At 40.8% G+C, this 11,540-nt stretch overlaps 1 long non-coding RNA gene across 5 annotated transcripts in view; it reads right to left on the bottom strand.

Annotated features, from left to right (window-relative positions):
• Positions 1 to 239: 239 nt before the first annotated feature.
• Positions 240 to 11,540, bottom strand: part of LOC149125039 (uncharacterized) — a 354,033-nt gene continuing 342,732 nt past the window's right edge. For 3 of the 5 annotated variants that reach the window (XR_016212555.1, XR_016212557.1, XR_016212554.1), the window contains 2 exons: positions 5,991 to 6,032; positions 5,077 to 5,305 (listed from right to left, as the gene is read on the bottom strand). This is a non-coding gene — a long non-coding RNA (uncharacterized LOC149125039). Of the gene's footprint in view, positions 684 to 5,076; positions 5,306 to 5,990; positions 6,033 to 11,540 lie in introns of those variants that run through there. The other 2 variants (XR_016212556.1, XR_016212553.1) reach the window with 2 other exon arrangements.

Genomic DNA, 11,540 nt, shown 5'->3' with positions numbered 1-11,540 from the left:
ATAAATCTAAATAACCTGATGGCTGTCAGTATCCTGCTTGTGTAGTATAGCTATACAAGATGTTACCATTGAAGGTGACTTAGTTGGAGTTTATAGATGGGTCTGTATTATTTCCTACAACTGCATGTGCATCTAAAATTATCTCAAAATAAGAAGTTTTAAAAAATCATTTGCAAACTTAACATTTGGGGACATTTTCAATTTTATTACCTCAAATGAAACATCCCTGAAGTGTCTAGAAAACAACAAAAAATGTGCCCTCTAGCACTTAACAATCACCTTTGCCCCGTCCCTCCTTCATGCGTGATTATGAATTGCCACTGCTAGCAAGGGGGGCCCATGCCCCTCAGTAGAACCAGTATATGTCACTTTTGATTTTCTGATTTACAAAAGGTAACATGGTTTTGATTATGTGCCTGAATTTGGCTGCAACAAGATCTCCAGGCAGCTTCTGAGTTTTCCAGGGAAATCCACCAGTCATCTTAATTTCAGCTGTAGATCCAGATGCACAAGAAAGATCACAGCCATGATGGAAGAGAGACCAGCAGCGGAGTCCCTGACTCCACCCCTCACAAACGTAGTCACAGAAAATCATCTTAGGAGTGAATGTCTTCCTAAGGTAGCAAAACGGAGATTTCCTTGAAGGCTTTCTCTTGTATCTTTCCAAAATTATTCCTTAAGGCCTGAATCACATGAATAGAAAACATGGATGAATTGAAATGGAAAAATGAAATTCTCATCTCAACTTTCTAGCACTGCAGTTAAATTCTAGCTTAATGCTGAGAAATAAAATTGCTTTGAAAATTTTTCAATTCTATCTTTAAAGTTTCTAAAGCTCTACAAATTAAAAAATGCCATCTCATTTCATCTTCAAACATGAAAAACTAGCAACAAAGCTTAGTTTCATTAAAAGTAATCTCCCCAGGACTAGTGCTGTGGAGCAGTGGCACAGCAGGTAAAGCCACAGCCTGCAGTGCGAGCATCCCATAGGGATGTTGGTTCAAGTCCTGGCTGTTCCACTTCTGATCCAGCTCCCTGCTAATGCTCTTTGGAAAGCAGCAGGGTACAGCCCAAGTCAGTGGGCACCTGCACCCATGTGAGAGACCTCGATGAAGCTCCTGGCTCCTGGCTTTGTCCTGGCCCAGCCCCGGTCATTGCAACCATTTGGGGAATGAGCGAACAGATTGAAGAGATTCATTCTCTCTCTCTCTCTCTCTCCTTCCCTCCTTCATCCCCTCCCTCCTTCTCACTCTGTAACTCTGCCTTTCAAATAAATAAATAAATATTTTTTAAAAAACAATAACCTCCCATTCCACAAATTTTGACACCTTCAAAAGAAAGGTTGTAAAGGTTAAGCTTCAAACTTCTAAACTGGTATTAACAAAACCTGTTCCAACAATGTTGTTTAGGACTCAAAAAATAAATTGGAGGCTGTGTTTACAAAGCCATGCATGTCAGAAAACATCAAAGAGCTACAAATTCAAGGAAAATAACCAGCACTTGCAGCTGCAGTAGGGCTAACAATTGATTCAAATATGTTCATAGAAAATGTGATCCAAACATACACCTACAGAGAGTATCAGTTGTGCCAGAGGAAGAAAGAAAAATGAGGCTGCATTATGGCTATCCATTCATTTCAGGATGGTCTTCTATGCCTTAACATCTCTAATTGCTCAAAGCAGTCACTGTGATTCCAGAAATAATAATAAAAAAACAATGTTTTTGAGTCTCCCAAGCTCTCCCTTCTCCACTGATCACCTACAACTAACAGTGCTCTTATCCTATATGAGTAACAACTGCAGCAGTACCGCAAACACGAATAAGAAGTAAAAGACTAGCATAACTTCTATAATGTGAACTAATTAAAAGGAAAAATGTTTCACATATTACTGGAAAGAATAATATGCAAGCTACTTAAAATAAATTAAGAATTAGCATTTTATTCATATAAAACTTACAATTACATTTTGGTTTACTTATATATGTATACCCTCATATGTGTTACAGGAAAATCTATAACACACAGTATGAAAAATTCTTAGCCCATTCTTAGTTACTTTTTCTAGTCATTCTAAATTGCTTACTTCATCCAATGCCTGATTTATCACTACAAAATACACATAATCTCTTTTAATAACTGCACAGAGGTGATTTTACATTAATATAACTTTTTATAAGTAGGGTTGTTTCCTTTTTTTCTTAAAGATTTACCTGGTTTTTTAAAAAGAGTTACAAAGAAGGAGAGACAAGGAGAGAGAGATCTTGCATCCACTAGTTCACTCCCCAAATGGCCATAACAACCTGCACTGAGCCAGGCCACAGCCAGGCCAAAGCCAGGAGACAGGAGCTTCATCTGGGTCTCCCACATGGGTGGCAGGAGCCCAAACACTTGGGCCAAATCCACTGCTTTTCCCAGGATCAGAAGTGGAACAGCCTTACCAACTATACCACAATACTAGCCCCAAGGTTTGTTTACATTATGTCAATTGAAGGCCTGCACTGGATAAACTGGAGGACTATTTTCAAAGAAAAGCATGAAAACATTTTGTTCCCTTAAGTACTTCCAATAGTCTTACTGCAATTGTGTTTATACTAGCAGTTGGGGAAATGGTTTCTTTAGTATTGTTTCCTCCCACATGGGAAGCCTATTTCCATTCACATCCCCCCTCCCAGTCTTCTAATTATAAAAGCTTAAGGAGTGAGTTCTGATTGTAGCCTGACAAAGAGAATAATGCTGGTTTTCCCATCATTGCCATCACCTGGAGCACAAAGGCAAGCCTTTGGTTTCCTATCCTCCTGAATCAGTCTCCATGCTGTTTCCCGAAAAGGCTCAGTGGCTGTGCATTCTCACACCAAGGCCTGGATCAGCAAAAGCTGGCTGACGTCCAGGCTCATTTTGAGTGATGCACAAGTAGGTGTGGTCAACATCTGCCCACAACATGGCTCGTTTGGAAAGGGTTAAAGGCAGGCGATCAGTCTCCCACCACTGTTCCCAGCATTCACATCAGTCATGGGAAGTGATGTCACACACCTGCAATGCATATGCAAACTGTAAACACTCCACCAGCATTGAGTTTGAGTCTCCTGTCCAAAAGCATGCCCTGCCGCCTCACACTGAGGTCTCTGGCTGCCAAACTTGTTAGGCTGCATAGTGTTGAGGAAGTGGACGAGTCGTAAATGAACAGTTAAGTAGGTTCAAGTTTTATACTACCATGCTGCATATAGTTTTGTTTCATTGCTATAACTTCTTACTGTTTCTAGAATGATAAAGATGAAATTGGAATATTAAAGAATGTTCAACAAAGCACTCTCATTTTACAAATAATAAAATCATACTTTTATCATTGGTTTTTACTAATTTTCCCCTTTTATCACATCAATTGTTCCTATGTCTTTTTCCCCCTATATGTCAATCATTTCCATACCAGATTCAGGGAGTGGGATCAGGATTTAAAGTACTTTTCTATTCCTGAAGCTCAATACATACCAGATACTCAAATTTGTCAAACACACACATGGATAGAGAAGTGGTGGAGGAAGGGAATGGCTTCTTTGAAAACCATTTCACGTAGCAATACTGGGTGACTTGAAATAGTAGCCATGTGAATATATGGCATTAGTTAATTCATCTATAAAATGGAACTATTAGGAGCCAATGTTATGGCACTGTGGGTTAAGCTGTGCCATACCAGCATCCCATATGGGTACCAGTTTGTGTCCCAACAGCTCTACTTCTGATCCAGTTCCCTGCTAATAGCCTGGAAAAAGCAGTAGAAGATGACCCAAATGTTTGAACTCCTGCTGACCCTGTAGAAGACCAGGATGAAGCTTGTGGCTCCTGGCTTGGACCTGGCCCAGTGCTGGCTGTTGCAGCCATCGGGGAGTGAACCAGAAGATAGAAAATTCTGTGTGTGTGTATGTGTGTGTGTGTGTCTGTGTGTGTGTCTCCCACTCTCTGTAATTCTGACTTTCCAGTGAATAAAATTTTTAATTGGAATAATATTATTTCCTGTGTGTATTCTTTGAGCTATGTTTTCTAAAAGTTCCATAATTACTAATGGGGATTCCATAATGTAAGTGTGTTATTTTAATAGTCATATCAGTAATGTCACCCTTTAATTCTCTAATGCTGTCACTCACCAACATCTTAGTTCACCACATATAGCTCTCAAGGCTTAGTTTCCTGATTTACAGCCTCTCTCTCCCATGGTCTGCTGTCTAGACTGTCTATGAGTTTGGAGAGCTATCAGTATCTATGAGGACAGCTCAGCAAGCCCTGCATTCACATTCAATGATCTTTATTTTAATTTGTTTTAATGTTTAATTATTATTTAATTGGCTTTATATGTATTGAATTTTTAAAATTTTATTTAATTATACAAGTTTCATCTATTTCATATATACAAATTTAGGAACATAGTGATACTTCCCACCCTAACCCCCTCCTCCCACACTCCAACCCTTCCTTATCCCTCTCCCATTGCCACTCTTAATTTTTACAAAGATCTATTTTCAGTTTACTTTATGATCATACAGTTAACCCTAGACTAAGTAAAAGAGTTAAATGGTGTGAAGAGAAAAACACTGTTCCTCAATGGAAGAGACAAGTGCTATAAACAATCATCAAATCCCAAAAGGTCCATTTTACTCCTACACATTACATTTTAGGTCATCTTCAAAACTTTGCACCTTGTCCCTTCAGCACTATCTGTCCTATGATCATACACAGAAACATATTCTGTGAGACCAGTCAACCTGGATACAACAGCCCCCTGCACAGTTGTTATAAGTATGTAACCCGCCACATATTTTTTTGGCTTCTGACATCTTTACCTAATTTTAAAGTAGGAATGATTAAAGCACATACATCATCATGGTTTGTATATAGTAATAATTATTGTTTTTAGCTCTTAATCTTATCACTCAAAACTATAGCAACTCTGAAATATTAAACCCAGACACTAACATGTAATGTTGGAACATTTAAGTTATTCCAAATATTAGCCAGTTTTTTATTCCTAAAAACAAAATACCCGAGGCTGTGTAACTTTACTTTAAAAGAAGTTTATTGATGGGTACAGCGCTGTGGCACAGTGGGTTAATGCCCTGGCCTGAAGCGCCAGCATCCCATATGGGCGCCGGTTGGATTCCCGGCTACTCCACTTCCGATTCAGCTCTCTGCTATGGCCTGGGAAGGCAGTGGAAGATGGCCCAAGTCCTTGGGCCCCTGCACCAGCGTGGGCAATTCGGAAGAAGCTCCTGGCTCCTGGCTTCAGATCAGCATAGCTCCGGCCATTGCAGGCATCTGGAGAGTGAACGAGAAGATGGAAGACCTCTCTCTCTCTGCCTCTCCTCTCTTTGTGTGTAACTCTAACTTTCAAATAAATAAATAAATCTTTAAAAAAAAAAGAAGTTTATTGGGGCCGGTGTTGTGACACAGCGGGTTAACCCACGACCTGTAGTGCAGGCATCCCATATGGGTGCCGGTTGGAGTCCTGGCTGCTCCCCATCTGATCCAGCTTCTGGCTAATGCATCTGGGAAAGCAGATGACCCAAGTCCTTGGACCCCTACACCCACAAGGGAAACCCAGAAGAAGCTCCCAGCTTTGCTTGGCCCAGCCCTAGCTATTGGGCATGTTGGGGAGTTAATGAAAGGATGGAAGATCCCTCTCTCTTTCTCTCTCTCTTTTTTTCTGTCTCTCCTTCTCTCTCTCTGTAACTCTACCTTTCAAATAAATAAATAAATCTTTTTTTAAAGAGGTTTCTTTGGCTTATGGTTCTTGAGATTAAGAGTACGTCACTGGCATCATCTTGGCCCTGTCCAAGGCCTCATGACAGATGCCATCATGGCAAGAGTGTGTGGGAGTGAATGATCACATAGCAGACAAGAAGCCGAAGTTATTTACAGGACAGGCTCAGCTCTTAAAACATACTCTTGTGAGAACTGACTCAGAAAAAAGAATGAGGTAAGGAAAAACTCAGTAACTTACCCAATTTTTTGTGTCCAGTAAAGGGCAGAGCTGGGATTCCAACTGAAAAATATCAAGTTCAAGTTGTTAATTCATCCACACATGTTAGAACTGGGTCTCAGACCTAGAGACTGCTTTTAATTTTGTCTCTCTCTAAATTGCTAATCTTGTATAGTGACAGGAGTTTATCTATAAATAAAATGTAGCAGCAGTCATTTGGCCCAATGGTTAAGTTGCAGCTTGGGATGCCTACATCCTATGTTGGAGGCCTTGGTTTGAGACACAGCTACTCTGTTTCCAAGTCATCTTCATGCTAATGTATACCCTGGGAGGCAGCAGATAATGTCTCAAGTACTTTAGTCCCCGCCACTCACAAGGGATACCCAGATTGAGTTTAAGGCTCCTGGCTTCAGTATAGTCCAGTCCTGGCTATTGTGGACATTTGGGAAGTGAAATCAGTGAATGGAAGATCTTTCTCCAGTCTCTCCCTCTCTCTCTCCTCCTTCTTCTTCCCCTCATCCTCCCTCTCTCTCTCTTTCTCCCTCTTAATGTGTGTATATGTCTGCCATTCAAACCCAAATTAAAATTAATAAAATAAATTATTCATATGCACTAGTTTTCAACTAAATTTTCATATCAACCTGTTTCGTTCCTATGAATTTGCTTTCAGCTAAAGCTCCTGCCACTTACAGAAGGACCAGTGTCATGCTTCATATTTGAATTTGTCTCAGGCAGCACAGATGAGGACTGGGCCCTCCACCTCAGCATGTCTCTCTTTTCCTCCAAGATTCTTCATGTACCTGAGAATTAAGCCCTGCATTTGGATGGTCGTGGAGGCACACATGTAAGCAAGCATGTCTCCTAGATACTGTTCTGTCTCCATTGAAGCAAGCTTATGTTTACAAAGATCAGTCTGCTGACAACTGTAAAATGATACATGTTCCTGCCAGTATGGGAGAGAGACCTGAGCTATACCAGGAGCACCAGCAGATTATTCACTTCTTCCTTCTGAATTTCTGGGCAGCAGGAGACTCCAGGGCCTTCTTTTCTATAGCCATCTAATAATCATCTCTAAGGTTCACCTCCTAAGTTCTCACAGGGCCTTAAAGCAAAGGAAGCAATAATTCTTCTTTGGCCTCCACTCTTCGGAACTGGAGTCACCTGAGGGCCCTATGCCCAGTGTCAGAGCAGCCTACGAATTCACTGTAGCATTTAAAAGTCTGTTAGCTGGCCGGCGCCGCGGCTCACTAGGCTAATCCTCCGCCTAGCGGCGCCGGCACACCGGGTTCTAGTCCCGGTCGGGGCTCCGGATTCTGTCCCGGTTGCCCCTCTTCCAGGCCAGCCCTCTGCTGTGGCCAGGGAGTGCAGTGGAGGATGGCCCAGGTGCTTGGGCCCTGCACCCCATGGGAGACCAGGAAAAGCACCTGGCTCCTGGCTCCTGCCATCGGATCAGCGCGGTGCGCCGGCCGCAGCGCGCCGGCCGCGGCGGCCATTGGAGGGTGAACCAACGGCAAAGGAAGACCTTTCTCTCTGTCTCTCTCTCTCACTGTCCACTCTGCCTGTCAAAAAAAAAAAAAAAAAAAAAAAAAGTCTGTTAGCTGAGCTATGTGCTGGGGCTCTGGAGTGAGAAGTCAGGCCATGTTCCAGAGGGGAGGTGGCACTCTTGTAGTGGAATTTTTCATCTTCTGAGTTCCTGGAATCAGGATTTGGGAATTAGAACAGAGAGGGAGAAATAATGTGGTCAGCCTGTAACTTGAGTGTGATGCTGGTCACCTTACTGAATGCATGGCCATAGTTTTATCAGCTTTTTACTCTATGTCAGGACAGCATCATAATAGGAGGAAAATGACGACGCAAACAAAGCATTCCTTTCACCTAATCTGTCTTCTCAAGGTTTTCCCTGACAAATACAGTTCATAAATAAGACAAGATACCTCCTGTCTGTAAAATAACACTCATCAGTTAAGAGTAGAACCTCAATAAAAGTTGTTTTAGATTCATAAACTTGCTGCTGAAACTAGCATCAAAGGTATTAAGAAATAGCACATTGCTGAATGAAAATATTTTCTCTCTAGATACATAAGGCTCTGAACTAATTTCTTTACAGCTACAAAGAATTACCAGCATAAAGCCTGATTAGCAATAAGACATCATTGAAGGTTAACCACATTTGTAACTCACACTTACATCTTATCCTTCCTTACCACATCTCATTCCTGCATCCCATCTCATTTTGCCTTGCAAATGAACTTCCTCTACTCTGTGTTTGAGGCACTTTGGGGTGTTTGGCTGACATAGGACTTCAATGACAATAACAAAACCAATAAAAGAACCAGGAATGATCAAAACCAATGAAAAGTATTTTCAGGATAGCATGGATCTAACAAGTAAAGATCACTCACTATTCAGCACCAATTTACTTCAATGAATACTATGAATTATAGTATATTTCCCTTATAAATATAATTTTCATTAATTAACTTATCCTTGATCATTTCTCTGAACTTTTGGGGGTCATTTTTCTCATCTTCACAATAAGAAAATTGTTCTACATGACATCAAAATTATCCAAATTTCTGGATAATGTTCAGTAAATGTGTCTTGGTTTCACCTTGGCCAAACTAAAATCAAACTCTATTTGGAACATTTAGAACCAAAGCCACATCAAACTGATGGAAACTTCCATTAAGTCTCACTAAAGCAATGGAGACTACTAGACTTCCGAAACATTGAAGTGATTGTTTCATCAGATGAGACTGCATCATAGACACCAGTGGCCAAGGAGAAGCTGGGATACTTCTGCTCCCCCTTTTCCAATGTTTTAGATGAGATGTCCAGCTACTATCAAACTGGAAACCCAGCTCTTAGCTCTATCCACCAAAACTCAAGGCCTGTTCAGAGACAGTTGAAATAAAACACACAGAGAGAGAGAGAGAGAGGGAGAGAGAGAGAGAGAGAGAGAGAGAGAAAGTCCTCTTTTGTCTTTTTTTTTTTTTCCACAGGCAGAGTGGACAGTGAGAGAGAGAGACAGAGAGAAAGGTCTTCCTTTGCCGTTGGTTCACCCTCCAATGGCCACCGCGGCCTGCGCACTGCGGCCGGCGCCTCTTTTGTTTTAAACAAAAAAAATCTTACTCTGTTTTTACTTCTTTGATAATATCCTGCTTTACAAAGCATGGCACACACACTACACCCACCAAAAAGTCGTGCATCAACATCAACTCCTGACAATACATGTGGTATATGCCAGCCCAAAACACATGTTTGGATAAAGGGCATTTCACAAATTGCCTGAGTTAAATGTTCTCCGTTTGGCTCTTTACCATATTCACTATTTCTAATTCTTCTCAGTCCACAGATCTGCTAGAGTGCAACATGAAACCACAGAAATGTCGAAAACAAGTGTTTGAAATAAGGACTGTAAAGTCCCAACTGCAAATATGAAAGAAAAAACATGTGCATAAAATTGTCTTCCAAGCATTTAAAATATATTTATCCTCAATTTGTAATATTTGGATTCCAAGGGACTTAAAGACTTTGAATCAAAATAATACATCAACAAAAGAGTAAAAACTGTCATTTTTTGGCTCAGCCTGTCATCTGTGGTAAATTAGATTTTTTTAGCTTAGTCTAATTTAAGTATAAAAATTAAATAGTTCAAAAAGCAGAAGACAGCAATAGTCTCCTGACTTCTTAAATTATTATTAGAACACACAGCCTCATTTAGCTCTATACAATTGTCCCAACAACTCGAAAAAAGTTAATATTATTACTTAGCTGTTACATAAGGAAAGTTTTTTTTTTTTTTTTGACAGGCAGAGTGGACAGTGAGAGAGAGAGACAGAGAGAAACCTAAGGAAAGTTTTTAAGCATCTCAAACTCTAAAACAGTTCTTATAAACTTTATACATTGAGAATCAAAATTATATTAAAAGCAACTAGTAAGCAGGTGCAACTGGCATTTTATATTTTGCTTATATAAAAACCTAAAATTTGCTTCTTTAATATTACATGATTTATTTGTTGTTTCTTTTCATCTAATTTACACTAACGTTATTTAATCCTCATAGGAATAGAGTAAATCAGTGTTATGAGGGTAAAAGTTCATGGAAAAGTGGAATTAAAAGTTAAGTTTACTTTGATATAAATGTTTTTGAAACCTAGGCATAATACACATCTTTCCATGAACTTTCTAAAGGCCCCCTTGTATTTTCAGTTTATAACTGGAAAAACAACTGAGGTTAAAGGAAGCTAATTAACTTACTCAGATTCTCACAACTAGCATGTGGCAAAATTAGTAACCAAACATAGACTACACTGAAGAAAACAATGAGTCACCTAAGCATCCCCACTACCTAAAAAAAGAAAATATGATCCAACTACTCAAAAACCTCATCCATTCAGGAAGAATGACTAGCGCCAAGGTTTGCATCATAGGATATGTTGTTAAATGTCTCCTATGAAGTTTCAGGCTAAAAACAAATCTAAGCAAACAATGTAAGCCATCAACAACAATCTCATCTTCCAAAGGAATCTGTGGTGCAGATACTGAAAGAAAATTTTTTCCATAAATATGACATTCAGTGTCTCCCAAATCTTTAGTATCTTTTTTTTTTTTTTTTTTTGAGAGGCAGAGTGGACAGGGAGAGAGAGAGACAGAGAGAAAGGTCTTCCTTTGCCGTTGGTTCACCCTCCAATGGCCGCCACGGCTGGCACGCTGCAGCTGGCGCACCACGCTGATCCAATGGCAGGAGCCAGGTACTTATCCTGGTCTCCCATGTGGGTGCAGGGCCCAAGCACTTGGGCCATCCTCCACTGCACTCCCTGGCCACAGCAGAGAGCTGGCCTGGAAGAGGGGCAACCGGGACAGAATCCGGCGCCCCGACCAGGACTAGAACCTGGTGTGCCGGCGCCGCTAGGTGGAGGATTAGCCTATTGAGCCGCAGCGCCGGCCCAGTATCATTTTTTTTTAAGATTTATTTTATTTATTTGAAAGGCAGAGTTACAGAGAGAGGTAGAGACAGAGAGAGAGGTAGGTCTTCCATCCGCTGGTTCACTCCCCAGATGGCTTCAATGGCCAGAGCTGTGCTGATCTGAAGCCAGGAGCCAGGAGCTTCCTCCGGGTCTCCCACGTGGGTACAGGGGACCAAGGACTTGGGCCATCTTCCACTGCCTTCCCAGGCCATAGCAGAGAGCTGGATTGGAAAAGGAGCAGCCGGGACTAGAACCAGTGCCTACATGGGATGCCAGCGCTTCAGGCCAGGGAGTTAACCTGCTGCGCCACAGCGCCAGTCCAGTTTCATTATTTAACCAATTTCTCTCAAAATCTTAAGCTTCACTCAATATAAAGTTTGGGAATAAAATGGCAGATATTTCTCAATGGCTTATCCTTGTTCCTGCCTTCTCTTTTAGCCTGTTTTTATATTGGTCTATATATGCTAACCATTCAAAGTCATTAGGAATTATTAAGCTTTTACAAACCAAAAGTCACTGAGTTTAAACATTTTTTATCATCCAGTAAAGACACAAAGCAAAGACTGAAGACCTTCAGAATTATTAAGTATCTACACCTGAT

Source organism: Oryctolagus cuniculus, chromosome 8 (genome assembly GCF_051225735.1).
Source record: "Oryctolagus cuniculus isolate XC-2025 breed Fujian yellow rabbit chromosome 8, ASM5122573v1, whole genome shotgun sequence".
Lineage (NCBI taxonomy): Eukaryota > Metazoa > Chordata > Mammalia > Lagomorpha > Leporidae > Oryctolagus > Oryctolagus cuniculus.
The sequence above is the reverse complement of the archived record's forward strand: the minus strand, read 5'-3'. Positions and strand labels throughout refer to the sequence as shown.